The sequence below is a fragment of the Oryctolagus cuniculus genome, chromosome 14, assembly GCF_051225735.1.
Source record: "Oryctolagus cuniculus isolate XC-2025 breed Fujian yellow rabbit chromosome 14, ASM5122573v1, whole genome shotgun sequence".
In the NCBI taxonomy this organism is placed as follows: Eukaryota; Metazoa; Chordata; class Mammalia; order Lagomorpha; family Leporidae; genus Oryctolagus; species Oryctolagus cuniculus.
Window position 1 is genome coordinate 58,225,228 of NC_142880.1, and position 18,899 is coordinate 58,244,126.

The 18,899-nt window shown below is 46.9% G+C and overlaps 1 protein-coding gene across 26 annotated transcripts in view; it reads left to right on the forward strand.

Moving 5' to 3' along the window:
* Positions 1-18,899, forward strand: part of PDZD2 (PDZ domain containing 2) — a 403,443-nt gene that overhangs the window by 220,632 nt on the left and 163,912 nt on the right. The window lies entirely within an intron of this gene.

Here is an 18,899-nt window from a genome sequence, read left to right on the forward strand (position 1 = left end):
GCAGCGCCGGCACCCCAGGTTCTAGTTCCGGTCGGGGCGCCGGATTCTGTCCCGGTTGCCCCTCTTCCAGGCCAGCTCTCTGCTGTGGCCAGGGAGTGCAGTGGAGGATGGCCCAAGTGCTTGGGCCCTACACCCCATGAGAGACCAGGAAAAGCACCTGGCTCCTGCCATCGGATCAGTATGGTGCGCCGGCTGTGGCAGCCATTGGAGGGTGAACCAACGGCAAAAGGAAGAGCTTTCTCTCTGTCTCTCTCTCTCACTGTCCACTCTGCTTGTCCAAAAAAAAAAGGGGGGGGATTTGGGCTGAACCAACATGTGGCTCTGCTGACCTCGTCCTTGTTACCCTCAGCCCTGGGTCTGTGTATGCGATTGGTTCTAGGATCCTTCCTAGGAAGCAAGGCCCTGCCAGAGGAAATGAGGAGACAGCAGGCCTGAGTGGGTGATTCTGTGCGTAGAATGCTGTTCCCTTTCTTGGGCGGAGGACAGAAGTCAGACTGGGGGAGCCTCTGGAAGTTCTGACGTCGCGAGGACCAGCCACGTTGCTTCCCTGATATTGTTTCTTTATCAGTGTATGTGCTTGTGTCCGTGCCTTGGAGATGAAGTGTTGAAATAAGGAAACGTTTTCATCTATCTGTTGCTAAACCCTGAGGTTTGCGTGGGATTGTGGGAGAGAGAAGGAAAACCCAAGCAAGAATATTTACTTTACATATTAATTTTCTACTGGAAGTGTGTCTTCGTAAGTCTTCTTAGACAAATACTATCCTTGTTCAAAAACAAAACCAGTTTAACATTTGTTTTCTAGTTTAGCCCAAACACTACGGTGTTGTCAGTTTAGAGAAGGGAGAAATTGGATGCCTACACCCGTATGAGTGCCTCTTCAAGTCCTGGCCACTCTGCTAGCTTCCTGCTAATGTGCCTAGGAGGTGGCAGGTGATAACCTAAGGACTTGGGTTCCTGCCGCCCCCATCGGAGTCCTGGATGGGCTTTCTGCTTCCTGACTTCTGCCCGGCCTAGCTCTTACTGTTTGGGCATTTGTTGGGCGTTTGTGGAATGAATCAGTGGATGGAAGATCTCTCTCATCTCTGTCTGTCCCTGTCTCCATCATTCTGCCTTTTTTTTTTAAGATTATTTATTTGAAAGAGTTACAGAAAGAGGTAGAGACAGAGAGGTTTTCCATCCGCTGGTTCACTCCTCAGATGGCCGCAACAGCCAGGGCTGGACCAGGCAGAAGCCAGGAGCCAGGAGCTTCTTAGGGTCTCCCACATGGGTACAGGGGCCCATGCACTTGGTCCATCATCTGCTGCCTGCCAGGCACATTTATATATTCATCAGTTGATGAGTATTTGAGTTGTTGCCACCTTTTGGCTATTATGAATCATACTGCTATGAACATTCATGTTCAAGTTTATGTGTGGACATACGTTTTCATTTCTCATGAGAGAGATATACCTAGGAGTGGATTGTATTCTGAAGAACTACTAAACTTTCACAAAGTGACTACACTGTGTAACACTCCCAACAGCAATTCTGGGGGTGGAGTGGAGGGGAGGACCATTCTAGTTTCTCTACATCCTCACCAACACCTGTTCTATATCTTTATTGAAGTCAGCCTAGTGGATGTGGAGTGGTACCTCATGGTGGGTTTGATTTGCAGTTCCCTGGTGATGCTATTAAGCATCTTCAAGTGTGCTTCTTGTCCATGTGTATATCTTTGGAGAAATATCTTGGCAATCCTTAGCCTATTTTTCCATTGGGTTGTCCATTTATTATTGAACTATTAGAAGATTTTGTATTCTTGGTGCAATTCACTTATCAAATATGACCTGCAAATATTTTCTCCCAACCTGTAGTTCGTCTTTTTCACTTTCTTGATGATATATCTTGAAACACAAACATCTTAATTTTGTTGAAGCCCAGTTATTTTGTCACTTGCAGTTTTTGCTTTGTGTCTAAGAAAGCTTTGCATAATCTACAGTCATGATGGCTTAAACCCTCTGTTTTCCTCTAGAAGTCTTTTAATGGCTTTGGCTCTTATTTAGGTCTCTACTTCTTGGTTGTGTGTTACTTTTGTGCATAATATTAAGGAAAGGGGTCCAACTTTATTCCTTTATGTGTGAATTTCAATTTTTCCACTGCCATTTGTAAAAGAATGGTAGAAAGTATTTGCAAATCGGGGCCGGCACTGTGGCGCAGCGGGTTAACGCCCTGGCCTGAAGTGCCGGCATCCTATATGGACACCAGTTCGAGATCTGGCTGCTCCACTTACGTTCCAGTTCTCTGCTGTGGCCTGGGAAAGCAGTAGAAGATGGCCCAAAACCTTGGGCCCCTGCACCCATGTGGGAGACCCAGAAGAGGCTCCTGACTTCAGATCGGCGCAGCTCCAGCCGTTGTGACCAATTGGGGAATGAACCAACAGATGGAAGACTGACTCTCTCTCTCTCTCTCTCTCTCTTTCTGTGTGTGTGTAACTCTGACCTTCAAATAAATAAAATCGTAAGAAAAAAAATTTGCAAATCATCTATCTGATAAAGAATTTGCATTCAGAAAAAAACCCTTATAATTCAAATATGGTGCAATTTAGGGGTAGAAAGAATAACTAGGAAAGGAAAAGTCATTCCAAATTAGTGGAAAACATACATTTTAAAATATTTTAAAACAATGCATTTATTACAAGTGTATCTTTTTAAAAAAAAATTGTTATTTATTTTACTGATCTGAAAGTTGGAGAGATAGACAAATGGAGATCTCCATCATCCACTGGTTCAGTCTCCCAAATGCCTGGAACTCAATCTGGTGTTCCCACGTCGGTGGCAGGGATCCAGGTAGTTGAGCCATCACTTGCTGCCCCCCTCCTCCGCCAAGATGCACATCATTAGGACGCTGGAATCAGAAGCACAGCCAGGGCTGGCGCTGTGGCTCAGTAGGCTAGTCCTCCACCTTTTGGCGCTGGCATACCAGGTTCTAGTCCCGGTCGGGGCGCCAGATTCTGTCCCGGTTGCCCCTCTTCCAGGCCAGCTTTCGCCAGGGCCCGGGAGTGCAGTGGAGGATGGCCCAAGTGCTTGGGCCCTGCACCCACATGGGAGACCAGGAGAAGCACCTGGCTCCTGGCTTCGGATCAGCATGATGCGGCGGCCATTGGAGGGTGAACCAACGGCAAAAGGAAGACCTTTCTCTCTCTCTCACTGTCCACTCTGCCTTTCAAAAAAAAAAAAACAAAAACAAAAAAAGACACACACACACACACAGCCAGGAGTCAAACTCAGTACCCCAGTGTGAGATGCATCTTAACCTTGACACCATTCACTCATCCGCCTAGGGCCTTGAGATGAATCTGTATCTGTACACTTGTCAATATATTGCTTGAGAAGACAATGGATCTTGCTATTATCATAACTGAGTAGGTGAGATGTGGAAACTGAGTCCAGAGAGTTTAACCCTGGGTGATGATGGATGGTTGTTGGGAAGGAACCCGTAAAGAATTCTGAACACAATTACACCGAGAAGGCTGAGGTTATAATTAAGCATTAGGAAAGAAGCAGCACATCTAAATGTTGCTGCTTGTCTTTCAAATTAGCTTGTAAAACTGTGCAAGGGAGCCTGCTTTCACCTGAGTTGGTCTGCAGTTTGGTTACAGTCCCTTTCTCCTTTCTTTTGTAATGGGTGAAGCGTTGCAAAGCAAACCCTTCCACGGCCTCGCAGGTGCTCTGGTTTAAGTGCAGATGGCCTGATCATCTCTCTCCCTTTCTCCACCCCAAACTCGAGGCTGCTGGGAGTACTCTTCTTCCCTTTCTAACTAAGCCAGTGTATGGAATCTTCCTCTGTGTTCTGGGGCTGTGTTTTCCCCGGTGGGTCTGAGTTTGGTCCACACTAGAAAATGCCTGCGTTCTCCAACCCTGCAGTCCCCTGCTTAATCAGCAGGAAGCTCAGTACAGCTTCTTGCTGCGGTCGGTGCAGTCCTGGTCAGGAGGTTAGACCTGCTGCTGAGAGCTTCCCAGAGCAGGGGTGGCTTTATTCAGGGGGCGGGTGCCCTCGGAGGAGGCGGATTTGGGGCAGTCCTGATCTGTAATATCCCAGATGACTTGAAGGGCTTGAAACAGCACCTGAAGGCTGTGGCCCATTTGTTGGAAGTTGAAGGACTTTGAACGTGCAGGGGAAGTTCACTGTTGCTATCGTCTTCCTTCTCTGCAAAGTGTACATCGTTGTTTTATCATTTTTAATCAATCCCCTAATTCTTGGCAAATGCAAGTGATTTTCACTGGTTTTCAAGTGTCTGTTGCTAAGTGTGAAATTGAGGAAATTTTATCTGAGATTCCATACAAGTATAATATACTTCATGTTACTGATGTCTAATTAGTTTGGTTTTATCAGTGATTTGGGAAATCTGTTAAGAAGCTGCTCACGCTATCTAGAACAGAATGATTCCACTTTCTACATCTAGAGAATCTGATGTCCAATGAGAATTGTTACGCTGTCCCATCTAGATGTCTGAGAGTTGTTCTATCTACCCATTCTGGATGGAATGCTTGGTTAGCACAAGGTTGCCGTCACGTATGAAGAGAACTGAGAAAACGATCAACATAACAGGGTTTATTTTATTATAATAGGTGGTGTTTGCTGTTGTTGACAGTGTGGTTATGACAAGCTCTTGATGTTGTAAGTGGCTTTAGCTTCCATTTCCAGGGAAGTAGAGATGAGAGAAAACACTGAGATATATTTTCTGTGTTCAATGCCCCATGCTGTGTGAATGAAGAAAATCTCTTGTTATTTCGGTTGGATTTTATTCCATCTGCACTCTACTCCCAGTCAGATGAAGGCATAATGAGGGCATCAAGTCAGCACCGTTGGGTAAGATCCTTATCCGTTCTGGACGTTGCTGTGTTTGAGTGTCCCCATTCAAACTCACATTAAAATTTAATCTCTATTGGGAAGTGTTAAGAGGGCGGGACCAGGCAGAACCGATAAGAGGTGATTGGGTCAGGAGAGCTCTGCCCTTCTGAATGGGTCAGTCTGCTGGTGGATTAATAGATGAGTGGATTAATGGGTTGTCATGGCAGCAGCTCTGTTACCAAAGTGGGCTCTGAGGCAAGCCTACTCAATTTTTCCACATGGGACCCTCTGCAAGGTGATGCATCTAGAAGGCCTTCAGACGCCAGCATGCTGGGACTTCCCAGCCTCCAGGACTTGGAACCAAATAAATCTCTTCTTTACAAATCTCTTAGTCTGTGGTGTTTAGCCATAGCAACAGAAAATGGACTAAAACAGAGATTATGTCTATTGAAGACACATGAAGACATTCTTTCCATTTCTGTCACTTTGCTTAATTTTAAATCAAACCAAAATAAAACAAAGATCAGGAGCGCGGGATGAGATGAGCGTTAGTTCAGGGAGCAGGGACGGGCGGTCATTTAAGATGCCTCTTGACTTTGAGATTAAAAAGAGAATAAGAACGTTTTCTCTTCCGTCTGTAGTGGAGTATAAGCCCTATACAAAAGCAGGAACATCTACAACAGGTTTTAGGGCAGCATAAATACAAGTGAAATAGTGTACTAATTATTACAATTCACTACACTAATAAGGCACTGGTATACGTGAAATAGCTGTATCTGTCTAGTGTTTATTAATTTAGCTCACATATTTAAAGTCCCACTTGAAAATTTAATGGCATATTAATTTTGAGTATTCCTTTTTCCGCTCGTGTTGTTGATGAGGCAAATTTATTCCAGCTCAGAGCCACCTTGTGAGGTGTCTGAGTCGGTTCTTCAGAGTGTATCACTTTCACTTCCCTCTTCATTATCCAACAGACACTGGGGCGGTGCTGTCACCAGACCTTTTGGGCAAGGCCACAAGTACCCATTCACCTAGCCTGGCACAGTTTTCTGTCCCTTCTTGTTGTCACTGAGAATAGCTTGTGTTTACATAAATCCAAGCACATAGTGAGTTTATGTTCCAGGTATTAACTCATTTACTCCTCGGAGCAACCTTTGAGATAGAACCTTCGTTATCTTACAGTTCAAGTATGCAGGAGGATGTGTGTAGGTTATTTGCAAATACTGTGCTGCTTGAAATAAGAGATTTGACCATCTGCAGATTTTAGTATCCCTGGGGGTCTGGAACCATCCTGAAGGGATGAGCATACGTCAAAATATAGCGTTATATATTGTTTAAGGTAATTGATTTGAAAGGTAGAGTTAGGAGGAGAGAGAGCGAGCTTTCTTCCATCTGCTGGTTCACTTCCCAAATGATCGCAGTAGCCAGGGCTGGGCCAGGCTGAAGCCAGGAACCAGGAGCATCTTATGGGTCTCTCACATGGGTAGCAGGGGTCCTAGCCCTTGTGCTGTCTTCAGCTGCCTTCCCAGGCACGTTAGCAGGGAGATGGATCAGAGTGTAGCAGCTGGGACTCAAAGCAACACTCACACGGGATGCCGGCACTGCAGCACCACAGTGTGTTGTACCACTGGCTCCCATCCTCACGCTATTTCTAGAACAATTACTGATCACTAAGCTGTGTACCAGGCTGTTCACATATATTGCCTGGTTTTATTCCAGCCATAGTCTTTTAATTTTGCAGATGAGTACACTGGGACTCAGAGAGTATAAGAAACTTGCCAAGCACAAAAAAAGAGCTTGGGCAGTGGAGTTGAAAGTTTGGCCTATTGCAGCCTTTTCTACTCCAGCGCTTGTGCTCTCTGGAGGACACTGTGTGGCCACCCTGGGCAGGAAGCGCTGGCTTTGGGAGCCCCTGACTTGCAGCACATGGGCACTCTGCTGCCTGCGCCAGCTGGCTCCCCTCACCTTCCCAGCTCCCTTTCTGTTCTCTGCCTTCTTCCTAGCTGAGCTTCGCAGGGCTTTTGGCTGCGAACAGCAGACATTCCTGTAGCTAGTTTAAACGGAAAGGGGTGTGTTGAAGGAGGTGAGGTAGGTAGTTCGCAGAATGTCTGGGAAGGACCAAGAATCAGGCTCGGATGTTACAGAGCCCGGAAAAGAGCCAAACCACACCACGGGACTGTTCTAAAGAAACAACCACGCTGCCTCTGCTCACCGATCTGTCCCACGACTTCAGGGAGAGGAGGCCGCTCAGACCCGGTCCCCTTGGGCAGCACTCATCAGAGGGCCTGGGGCACTGTGGGTGACCCCTGCTGCCCATCACTGACTCCTGCACCCACATCGCACTGCGACTCATCTGATGGGTGAAGACAAGCTCACTCTGGCTGGCGGGAAATGGGGGACATGCATTCTTTTCAGATGTTCTGCTCATGGGGGATTAAGTGGACCAGTTTAAAGTGCCCGCCACACTCCAGTCGCCCCAGTCCTACCCCTGAACCTGGCTCTGCCACATGAAGATGGAATAGTGTCTTAGTCCTGACCTGCTATGACAAAATACCATGAACTGGGTGACTGGTAAACAATAGAAACTTACTTCTCAGAGTTCTGAAAGCCAGGAACCCAGCAGATGGGAGAGGGAGGAGGAGGTGGGGTGGGAGGGCGGGTATGGTGGGAAGAATCACTGTATTCCTAAAGTTGTACTGAGGAAATTTGTACTCATTAAATAAAAGGTTTCTTTGGGGATGAGGGAGGCCCCAACAGAGTTGAGGTCAAGAGAGGGCCCTTTCTCTGTTTCCAGGAGGCCACCGACTTCTAGTCTCTTACAGTGTGTACTGGGCAGCACGGCTCTCTGGGTCCCTTTTCTGAGAGCACTAATCCCACTCCAGAAGGTTCTGCCCTCGCAGTTTGATCACTCCCCAAAGGCCCTCTCTCCGAATGCCATCACCATAGAGGCTAAGAGTTCAGCAAACAAATTTTTTCCCCAGGGGCAGGGGAGTTGAGAGAGACAAATCTTGAGACCATAGTGCATAGGGAGGGTTGTCCGTATCTAGCCTTGTGGACGCGGACTGAACTACTAGGGAACATGCACATGCTCATCTGGGCAGCCAGACCCCAGAGTTGACATGCCAGGAAAGATTCACCTTGCTCGGAGTCTCCTCCAGTAGCTGGCCCAGCCACCAGGAGGACAACCTGAGGTCCTATGAAGACAAACTCACTCCATGGAGGTGCGTCTCCGGCGTGCGTGCCTGTGTTGTCTGACGTTGTTTTGTCTTGTAAAGTCCCATATACCAGATGAAGTTCACTCTGTGAAGAATGTAACCTTCCATCCCCAACTTTCCCTTTTGGATTTTTTTTAAATAAATAAAATGGCTCTTTTATTTATTTATTTATTTATTTTTTTTATCTTTTATTTAATGAATATAAATTTCCAAAGTACGACTCATGGGTTACAATGGCTTCCCCCCCCATACCGTCCCTCCCACCCACAACCCTCCCCTTTCCCACTCCCTCTCCCCTTCCATTCACATCAAGATTCATTTTCGATTATCTTAATATACAGAAGATCAGCTTAGTATACCTTAAGTATTTCAACAGTTTGCTCCCACACAGAAACATAAAGTGAAAAATAATAGATGATTTTTTTAAAATGATGATGAAATCAGATCAGACCTATTGTCATGTTTAATCCCAGTGAGAGTCAAGTTGGGAATTGAAAATTTCTTTCTTTCTTTCTTTCTTTCTTTTTTTTTTTTTTTTTTTTTTTTTTTTTTACAGAAGATCAGTTTAGTGTACATTAAGTAAAGATTTCAGTCGTTTGCACCCCCATAGAAACACAAAGTGAAATATACTGTTTGAGTACTCGTTATAGCATTAAGCCTCAGTGTACAGCACGTTAAGGACCGAGATCCTACATGAGGAGTAAGTGCACAGTGACTCCTGTTGTTGACTTTACCAATTGACACTCCTGTTTATGGCATCAGTAATCTCCCTATGCACCAGTTATGAGTTTCCAAGGCTATGGAAGCCCCTTGAGTTCTCCGACTCTTATCATGTTTAGACACGGCCATAGTCAAAGTGGAGGTTCTCTCCTCCCTTCAGAGAAAGGCACCTCCCTCTTTGAAGACCTGTTCTTTCCACTGGGATCTCACTCACAGAGGTCTTTTTGCCAGAGTGTCTTGGCTTTCCATGCCTGAAATACTCTCATGGGCTTTTCAGCCAGATCCGAGTGCCTTTAGGGCTGATTCTGAGGCCAGAGTGCTATTTAGGACATCCGCCATTCTATGAGTCTGCTGAGTATCTCACTTCCCATGTTGGATCACTCTCCCCTTTATTTATTCTATCGGTTGGTGTTAGCAGATACTAGACTTGTTTATGTGCTCCCTTTGACTCTTAGTCCTTTCATTATGATCAATTGTGAACTGAAATTGATCACTTGGAGTAGTGAGATGGCATTGGCACATGCCACCTTGATGGGATTGAATTGGAATCCCCTGGTATGTTTCCAACTCTACCAATTGGGGCAAGTCAGCCCGAGCATGCCCCAAATTACACATCTCTTCCCTCTCTTATTCCCACTCTTATGTTTAACAGGGATCACATTTCGGTTAATTTTCAACACTTAAGAATAACTGTGTGATAATTACAGAATTAAACCAGTCATATTAAGTAGAACAGACAAAAAAAAAAATACTATGAGGGATAATGTATTAAGTTGTCCATTAGCAGTCAGAGCTATGCTGATCAAGTCACCATTTCTCATAGTGTCCATTTCACTTCAGGAGGTTTCCTTTTTGGTGTTGAGTCAGTTGTCACCGATCAGGGAGAACATATGGTATTTGTCCCTTTGGGACTGGCTTACTTCACTCAGCATGATGTGTTCCAGATTCCTCCATTTTGTTGCAAATGACTGGATTTCGTTGTTTCTTACTGCGGTATAGTACTCTAAAGAATACATATCCCATAATTTCTTTATCCAGTCTACCGTTGATGGGCATTTAGGTTGGTTCCAGGTCTTGGCTATTGTGAATTGTGCTGCAATAAACATTAGGGTGCAGACTGCTTTTTTGTTTATCAATTTAAACTCCTTTGGGTAAATTCCAAGGAGTGGGATGGCTGGGTCGAATGGTAGGGTTATATTCAGGTTTCTGAGGAATCTCCAGACTGATTTCCATAGTGGCTTGACCAGTTTGCATTCCCACCAACAGTGGGTTAGTGTCCCTTTTTCCCCACATCCTCGCCAGCATCTGTTGTTGGTAGATTTCTGTATGTGAGCCATTCTAACCGGGGTGAGGTGAAACCTCATTGTGGTTTTGATTTGCATTTCCCTGATTGCTAGTGACCTTGAACATTTTTTCATGTGCCTGTTGGCCATTTGGATTTCCTCTTTTGAAAAATGTCTATTGAAGTCCTTGGCCCATCTCTTAAGTGGGTTGTTGGTTTTGTTTTTGTGGAGTTTCTTGATCTCTTTGTAGATTCTGGTTATTAACCCTTTATCTGTTGCATAGTTTGCAAATATTTTTTCCCATTCTGTCGGTTGTCTCTTCACTCTCCTGACTGTTTCTTTTGCAGTACAGAAACTTCTCAATTTGATGCAATCCCAATAGTTGATTTTGGCTTTGACTGTCTGTGCCTCCCGGGTCTTTTCCAGAAATTCTTTGCCTGTGCCAATATCTTGAAGGGTTTCTCCAATGTTCTCTAATAACTTAATGGTGTCAGGACGAAGATTTAGGTCTTTAATCCACGTTGAGTGGATTTTTGTGTAAGGTGTAAGGTAGGGGTCTTGCTTCATGATTCTGCACGTGGAAATCCAGTTTTCCCAGCACCATTTATTGAATAGACTGTCCTTGCTCCAGGAATTAGTTTTAGATCCTTGATCAAATATAAGTTGGCTGTAGATGTTTGGGTTGATTTCTGGTGTTTCAATTCTGTTCCATTGGTCTATCCATCTGTTTCTGTACCAGTACCATGCTGTTTTGATTACAACTGCCCTGTAGTATGTCCTGAAGTCTGGTATTGTGATGCCTCCGGCTTTGTTTTTGTTGTACAAGATTGCTTTAGCTATTTGAGGTCTCTTGTGCCTCCATATGAATTTCAGCATCATTTTTTCTAGATCTGCGAAGAATGTCTTTGGTCTTTGTTCTCGAATGTATAATTCGGGTTCCTTTCTCTTTGATACTATTCTAGCTGACATATTTTCTTCCAGTCTTTATTATCTTCAGATCTTATCTTTCTATATGTGGTGCTTTTCTCAAAAGCAATTGAAAACCTGAAGCCAAAAAGAGAGACACACAATGTTTTGCTGATAAAGAACTGTGGGGAGCAATCCGGACTAGACTAAGTTACTCGAATTAGGACTTATTCTATGCATCTGCTCTCCCACAATATGGCGCTGGGAGAGAAGTAAACAGCTTCCGCACAGCTGCCTCCAGTTCAACCAATTAACTGTAGGACTTGCTCCTGATTGGAGAGCAGCGTACTCAGCCGAGTTGGGATTGGCGGAGGAGGACTATAAGGGAGGAGAGAGACGGCATGCACCGGGAACATCTATGGGGAACATCTAAGGGAACCCGTGCAGCCCCCGAGAGAACCAGCCGGCGGTGTGCCGCTCCCCTGCGGAAGTGGGGAATGCGGCCAGGGGGAACTGCCCTTCCACGGAGGTGGAAGGGATAGTAGCCAACCCGGGAAGAACCAGCAGCAAACCCGGGGAGGGCCGAGCAGACGAAGGAACAGCGCAGGGTTCTGTGTTGCTCCTCCATGAAGAGGGGGAGCGACAAAGAACAAAGTCCCTAAACTTGTGTTCAGCTGTTGCTTTTGTTGTCCTGCTGAGGATGTGAAGGCCCTAGATAAAAGTCTCAACTTTGGAGGCAGGCGTTTGTCCTAGCAGTGAAGATGTGAACTGGGATGCCTGCAGCCCATGCTGGAGTCCCTTCCTGATGCCAACTTCTCGCTAATGCACACCCTAGAGGCAGCTGTGACGGCTCAAGTAGTTGGGGCCCTGTCACTCACGTAGGAGACCTTGACTGAGTTCCCAAACTTTGTCTTGGCCCAGCCCCGGCTGTTGCACGCATTTGGGGAATGAACCAGTGGATGGGAGCACTCATTCGCTCTTTCTGCCTCTCAAATAAATAAAAATAAAAAATCTAAAAGGAGCTGGCACCGCGGCTCACTAGGCTAATCCTCCACCTTGCGGCGCCGGCACACCAGGTTCTAGTCCCGGTTGGGGCACCAGATTCTGTCCCGGTTGCCCCTCTTCCAGGCCAGCTATTTGCTGTGGCCCGGGAGTGCAGTGGAGGATGGCCCAAGTGCTTGGGCCCTGCACCCCATGAGAGACCAGGATAAGTACCTGGCTCCTGTATAATTTGGGACATGCTCAGGCTGACTTGCCCCAAGTGGTGGAGTTGGAAGCATACCAGGGGATTCCAATTCAATCCCATCGAGGTGGCATGTACCAATGCCATCTCACTGTTCCAGGTGATCAGTTTCAGTTCACAGTTGGTCATGGTGAAGGGACTGGGAGTCAAAGGGAACACATAGACAAGTCTAGTACCTGCTAACGCTAACCGATGGAGTAAATAAAGGGGAGAGTGATCCAACATGGGAAGTGAGATACTCAGCAGACTCATAGAATGGCAGATGTCCTAAATAGCACTCTGGCCTCAGAATCAGCCCTAAAGGCATTCGGAGCTGGCTGAAAAGCTCATGAGAGTATTTCAGGCATGGAAAGCCAAGACACTCTGGCAAAAGATCTCTGCGAGTGAGATCCCAGTGGAAAGAACAGGTCATCAAAGAAGGAGGTACCTTTCTCTGAAGGGAGGAGAGAACCTCCACTTTGACTATGACCTTGTCTAAACAAGATAAGAGTCGGAGAACTCAGAGGGCTTCCATAGCCTTGGAAACTCATGACTGGAGCATAGGGAGATTACTGATGCCATAGACAGGAGTGTCAATTGGTAAAGTCAACAACAGGAGTCACTGTGCACTTACTCCTCATGTAGGATCTCTATCCTTAATGTGCTGTACATTGAGATTTAATGCTATAACGAGTACTCAAACAATATATTTCACTTTGTGTTTCTATGGGGGTGCAAACTGTTGAAATCCTTACTTAATGCATACTAAACTGATCCTCTGTAAAAAAAAAAAAAAAAAAGAAAGAAAAAAAAAAAGAAATTATCAATTCCCAACTTGACTCTCACTGGGATTAAACATGACAATAGGTCTGCTCTGATTTCATCATCATTTAAAAAAATCATCTATTATTTTTCACTTTATGTTTCTGTGTGGGAGCAAACTGTTGAAATCCATACTTAATGTATACTAAGCTGATCTTCTGTATATTAAGATAATCGAAAATGAATCATGATGTGAATGGAAGGGGAGAGGGAGTGGGAGAGGGGAGGGTTGTGGGTGGGAGGGACGGTATGGGGGGGAAGCCATTGTAATCCATAAGTCGTACTTTGGAAAATTATATGCATTAAATAAAAGTTTAAAAAAAAAAAAAAAAAAAAAGAGAAAGGAACCCGAACCTGGAATTTAGCCCATGGTCTGCTTATCAGCCAGGAGACTTGGGGCAAATTGAACTCCTATTTCTGACTAAGTTAGCTGATCTGTGGATTTGGAAAATAGACCAACTCCAGCACTCTAAGAGTTACTGTAAGAGTTAAATGCTCCAGCTCTGGGCACAACGTCTGGGACGTCATTTAATCAACTTTGCTTCCTGTCCTCTGAGAAACCACAAGCCGTTCCCCTGTGACTCTGGCTGCCAACCTGGGTTTCTGTCTCTCCGCTGTAATCACAGGGGTAGCATAGGCTACATCAGCAGGTGAGTAAGCAGATCAAAGTTTAAGTGACTCAAGATGGGTGCTGGGAGCAGATCTGTTCCCTGTGATTAGGGGCAGAGCCGACACACATTAGAAATAAAGTCATCAGGAAAGGTTTTAGTTAGCATTTTTCTGGTTATCTTCAAGTCTTGGTTTTGCCAAAGGCTTGAAATAAGTATGTTAATCTTCCTTCAGGGTTCATTTAGCAGCAACAAGCAGGGGAATCATTTGCATTTTAATTGGGTCATTCTCCGTTTCTTCCCCTTCCCTCCCTCCCTGGCTCCTTCCTTCTCTCCTCCCTCCCTCCCTCCTTCTCTCTCTCTCTGCTGAGAACTGGAGCCAGATGTCACTCCCTAAATCTGGTGACTCTAATGCCAATGCTTGTAACTCCTCAGTGATTACCAACTCAACCACAAAGTGCGTCTGTGAACTTCTCCACAACCCTGTGACCCCAGAGGTGAAAAGCTGGGAGGACAGTATTTGAAGGGGAACAGGCCCAGGCAGCTCCAAAACATGAAAAACTTGGAGGGCTTTAAAAAAAAAACCATTTGTTTCTTTGTTTGAAAGGCGGAGAGTGAGAGAGGAGAGAGACATCTTCCATCCAGTGGCTCACTCCCTAAATGCCCACAATAGTCAGGACTGGACCAGCCAAACCCAGGAGCCCAGAACTCCATGTAAGTCTCCTGTGTTTCTCAGGTACCTGAGCCATTCACCTGCTGCTTCCCAGGGTATGCATTAGCAGAAAGCAGGAACGGAAGTGGAGCTGGGACTTAAACCCAAGTGCAACTTAACTGCTACACCAAGAAACCGCCCCAGGACTTGGAGTTTCTGTAATTAAACTTATTAGCAATGAAAATGTATTACCTTGTCATCCCCAGAAAATCATTCACATTTCGGCTGCTAACACATGGGTCTCATTTTGATAGGAAAAATCCTGTGTGTGGATGATGCGTGTCTCAGGGCACAGGGCTGAGGACAAATGTGCATGTGAGAAGAGGTAACCTGAATGAATTCTTTTCACTGATTCTTAGATTTTTTTAGAAGAAACTAGGCAGTAGTTGAATGACTAGCTGGAGTCCCATTGAAACTGAGCTACATGGTGTAGGGACTACTCCTAAACACAGAATTCCCATAGAACGTTGAGGAAGCAAGCTAGGGAGCAGTGTGCCGTCCTCGGGGACTGTGATCAGCTGCTTGTAAGGAAGCGGGGAGAGCAGGAAGTATTCGGAGTGAACCGGCGGGAGGAGCAGCTCCGGAAGTTGAGTTCAGCAAAATAGAGGGCTGGAGAAGACCTTCAGTGGTGAAAGCCTACTTTGTTGTCCCTGAGACATCCAGGGTTTAGAGAGGAATCCCCATTTCTCTTAGTAGCTCTAGGGGATCTTCATGGAACACCTTTATTTTCTTTAAAAAAACAAAAACAAAAACAAACCCTGTCGGATGTTTCCAGAACTGTGCACTGATGTGAAGGAATACTGGGAACAGACGGCATCTGCCCTCCTGTGGTCTGCACTCTGCTGGGGACGAAACGTCCTTGTGTCACATCCCCACATCTTGCCTGCTGCACACTGTCAAGTCCAGGCAGACAGCAGTGACTCTAGGTCTCCACCCGTGGTACTCTCCTGCGGGGATCAGAGTGAACCTCTGGCCTCCCGTGGTTTTGGTTCACACTCCCACTTAACCAGTTGCATTCCTTCTGTGATCCCCACCAGGACAGTGCACCCTGGGGCCAGGAGGCTCCTGCATGCCTGGCCACTTGTCCTCTGGTCTTCTGGCCAGGATGTCCATCTTTGTCCTGCATCCAGACACTTCAGCTTGGAAGCAGGCAAACTTATCCCCAGGAGAAAGACATTTCTGGGTTTGACAGCCCCCACAGCATTGTGAGTCACCATTTTCTTTGTGTGCAGACTGGAGAGTGTCTAAGACCTGCAGACGGAGGGTCCTCACTGTGTGTCACTTAGCCCTTATCCTGTGTACACACAAATATTCTTGCTCTCAGACATGATGTTGAAACCTAGAGTAAAGGAGATCAGTGCTCTGCAGACAGGTTAATGAGCACTTGCCCCCACCCCACCCCCCAGCCCAGCTCTGTTTCCATTTTGTTGGGGCAGGGTCGGGGTGGTGGGGTGGGAGAATTCCATTTTTACAGGTGTACCTTCAGCCCAGGGCTTTGTTCAGAACCCTTTCTGTGCAGCCTTCTGTTTTTAAGCAGCGTCTGTTGGAGGGTGGCTTGGCAGGGGCTGCAGTGGGTGGCTTGGGCATGTGGGGGGGAGGCTGTGGGTGTGCAGCGCTGTGTGAGCTGCTCTTGGTGGCAGAGTCTCCTGAAGGCAGACAAGTATACAGGGTTTCTTGTGCTGGAATATCCTTTTACCTTTTATTTGTCTAGGCATTTTCCACATGTGGAAAACCATGCTGACAAAATGAAAGGCCTCCTTCAATAGTGTATCCAATACCGGGGCATTGGACTCCTCTCCCTGGTGTCACTCAGAGACAGCTGGCCATAGCCAGGGCTTGGTTTCTCCATGGTAGTTGCATGTGTAGAATGGCCTCACCTCTCGCAGGTAGCGTGTCCTTATGTGCCATCAGTCAGGTGTGGAGGCCCGACTTCTACTGGTTCATCGGTTGCCTTTGAGCAAGAGCTGAGTCAATACACCTGTTCCCTCTTTATGTTGCCTCATACCTGGGACTCTGGCCTTTCCAGCCCAGTGAGTGTGACCGTGTGAGTTGGGTGTGCATCCTTGTGCCTCCTGAGACCTTCTGTTGGCCTGATTCAAGTGCATCTATTTTTAGGCTGGGCTAGGCCTGCTTTGGGATTCATGCTTGCAAGACTCTGACCTGCACGTGTTCAGTTGTTTTCTCAAGGATCCCTGGGTATTCGCTGATTCTAACTCTTTGGAGGCCTTGTCATCTGCAAGGTGCTGGTCAACTACAGGGACACAGCAGCTTCCCAGAAAAGATGGGGAAACTCTGGAGCTGGCAGGGAAGTTGGCACCAGGCAGCTGAAGGGCTTGGTAGCCACAGTTAGGTTGCACTGGATCCAGAAAAGCCCTGGGAGCCACAGCATTGGGGTGATCATTGTATTTGTTGTAAACCTGTAACTAAGGTGAGCTAGGAAAGAAAAAAAAAGTCTGTTTGTATTGAAGGAGGAAGGAAAGAAAAGGAAAATGCAGGGGCAGGCATTTTAGCCTAGCAGTGCAGATACCCATGTCCTACATCAAGTACCTGGGTTCCATGCAGGCCCTGGGAAGCAGCCATCATGCCTCAAGGAATTGGATTCCTGCCACTTGTGTGGGAGATCTGGATTGAGTTCCAGGCTCCCAGCCTCAGCCCTGGCCCAGGTCTGGCTGTCACAAGCATTTGGGGAGTGAACCAGCACATGGAAACACTCTCTTCCCTTCTCCTTCCCTTTCCCCTCCCCCCTCTCTCTGCCTCTCAAATAAATAAAAATTGAAAAAAGAAAGAAAATCTGGGAGACTTTGTCAAGAGCTCAGAGGGTGCCCAAGAAGCCAAAGAGGCATTGGGCTGGGTCGAGTTCACAGGCACATTTGACTGATCATTCCAGCTCCCTAACATGTTACTTGGAACCACCTCGGGTGAGTTCAGAGGGCTTCTGGGATTGGAACTAAGAAGTTAATGTGGAGAAAGAAGCATCTGGAAATCATTCATGGGCATCCTGGGTGGCGCAGAGCAAAGACGCCCATGGTTTTCCTGGGGGCTCTGTCTCTAAGATAACCTTTGATTTCAATGCATAGCTAATCGTGCTGGTGCAGGCTTTGGCCCTGATTTTTAGGGTGGCTGTAGTCATTACACCTCTCCCGCTCCCCCCCCCCCTTTTTTTTAATCAATAAGCAAAAGAAAATAAGATGTGGTGCAACCCTAGCCAGGAAATAATGTGGACAACGGAAACGCTGAAGTTCGCTGTGCTCCTGAGAAGGAAGGCGCAGCTGCTTCTGCGTGGAGCCCCCGCCTTGCTGCCGACCTGGCTCTCCCCCAGGAGGAGGGCCAGGGTGCTTTCCAGCGCAGCTCCAGGCTCGAGTGTTGTGTAGCTCTTCCGGGAGACTCCTGGGTGGCGTGTGGTTCCCGTGTACTCCCCTCGTCAAGTCAGCGGTGGCCTGATTGGAGCTGGCAGCCCCCTGGGAACGGCTCTGCGCTGACTTCTGCTCACTGAGCACTCTGTTTGCCTTCCCTGGTTTCCCCTTTGTCACTTTCCATTAAGCCAGGAACTTTTGGAACCAGGACAAGCTGTGTGTAATTTGGTTAGTGATGTAAATAAGTCCAAACTGCTGAGAGGAGAATGAAATGTGTAGAAATAGAGGAGGATGTAGGCTTTACTCAAGGATCACCATAACCCAGTCCCTCTCCACCTCCCCCCCCTACTTCTCCCTCTCCCCCTCCCCTCCCTCTCCCCCTCCCATCACATTGCTCCTCCAGAGGGAATGACCAGTTTAACTCCAGGGTGCTCTAACTGAAGCTTGCTGTTTTCTTAGAGCTTTAGGGTCACAGCACAGCTGAACGAAAGGTGTAGACATTGGCTATTTCCTACCATGCCCCATGCCTGTATGGCCACCCCTTCCTCCCGTTGTCAACATGCGACGCCATCCACCACAGGGGTAATTTGCTGTAGTTGATGTTCCTGCACCGACACCTCGTCATCACCCAGAGCCCACAGGTGGCGTCAGGGTTCCCTCTGGGCGCAGTGGCTCCTGTGGGTCTGTACCACGTACAGTGACGTGTATCCACCATGACCATAACGTTCAGGGGAGCTTCACTCTCTGGCAGCTAACTCCAGGCGACTGTTGATCCTTGTGTTGTCTCTGTTCTTTTGCCTTTTCCAGGATGTCATACAGTTGGACTCATGCAGTGTTGTTTTCTCTTTTTAATATTTGAAAGGTAGACAGACAGTTGGACAAAGTTCCTATCTGCTGGTTTACTCCCAAAATGCCCACAACAGCCAGGACTGGACGAGGGTGGAGCTGGAAGCTCATTCCAGATCGTTTACCTGGTGGCAGCTGTCCAACTACTGGAGCCGTTACCTGCTGCCTCCCAGCATCTATTAGCAGGAAGCTGGAGTCGGGAGCCAGAGGTGGAACTCAAACTCGGGCACTCTAACCAGCGTCCCAACTGCTAGGGCAGACGCCCGCCCCAGGCGTCTTCTCTGATTGGCCTATATCGCACCGTAATAAGTGTTTAGGTTTCATCCAAGACTTTTCATGGCTTGATCGCTTTTTTTTAAAGTACTGCATAATACTCCATTGACTG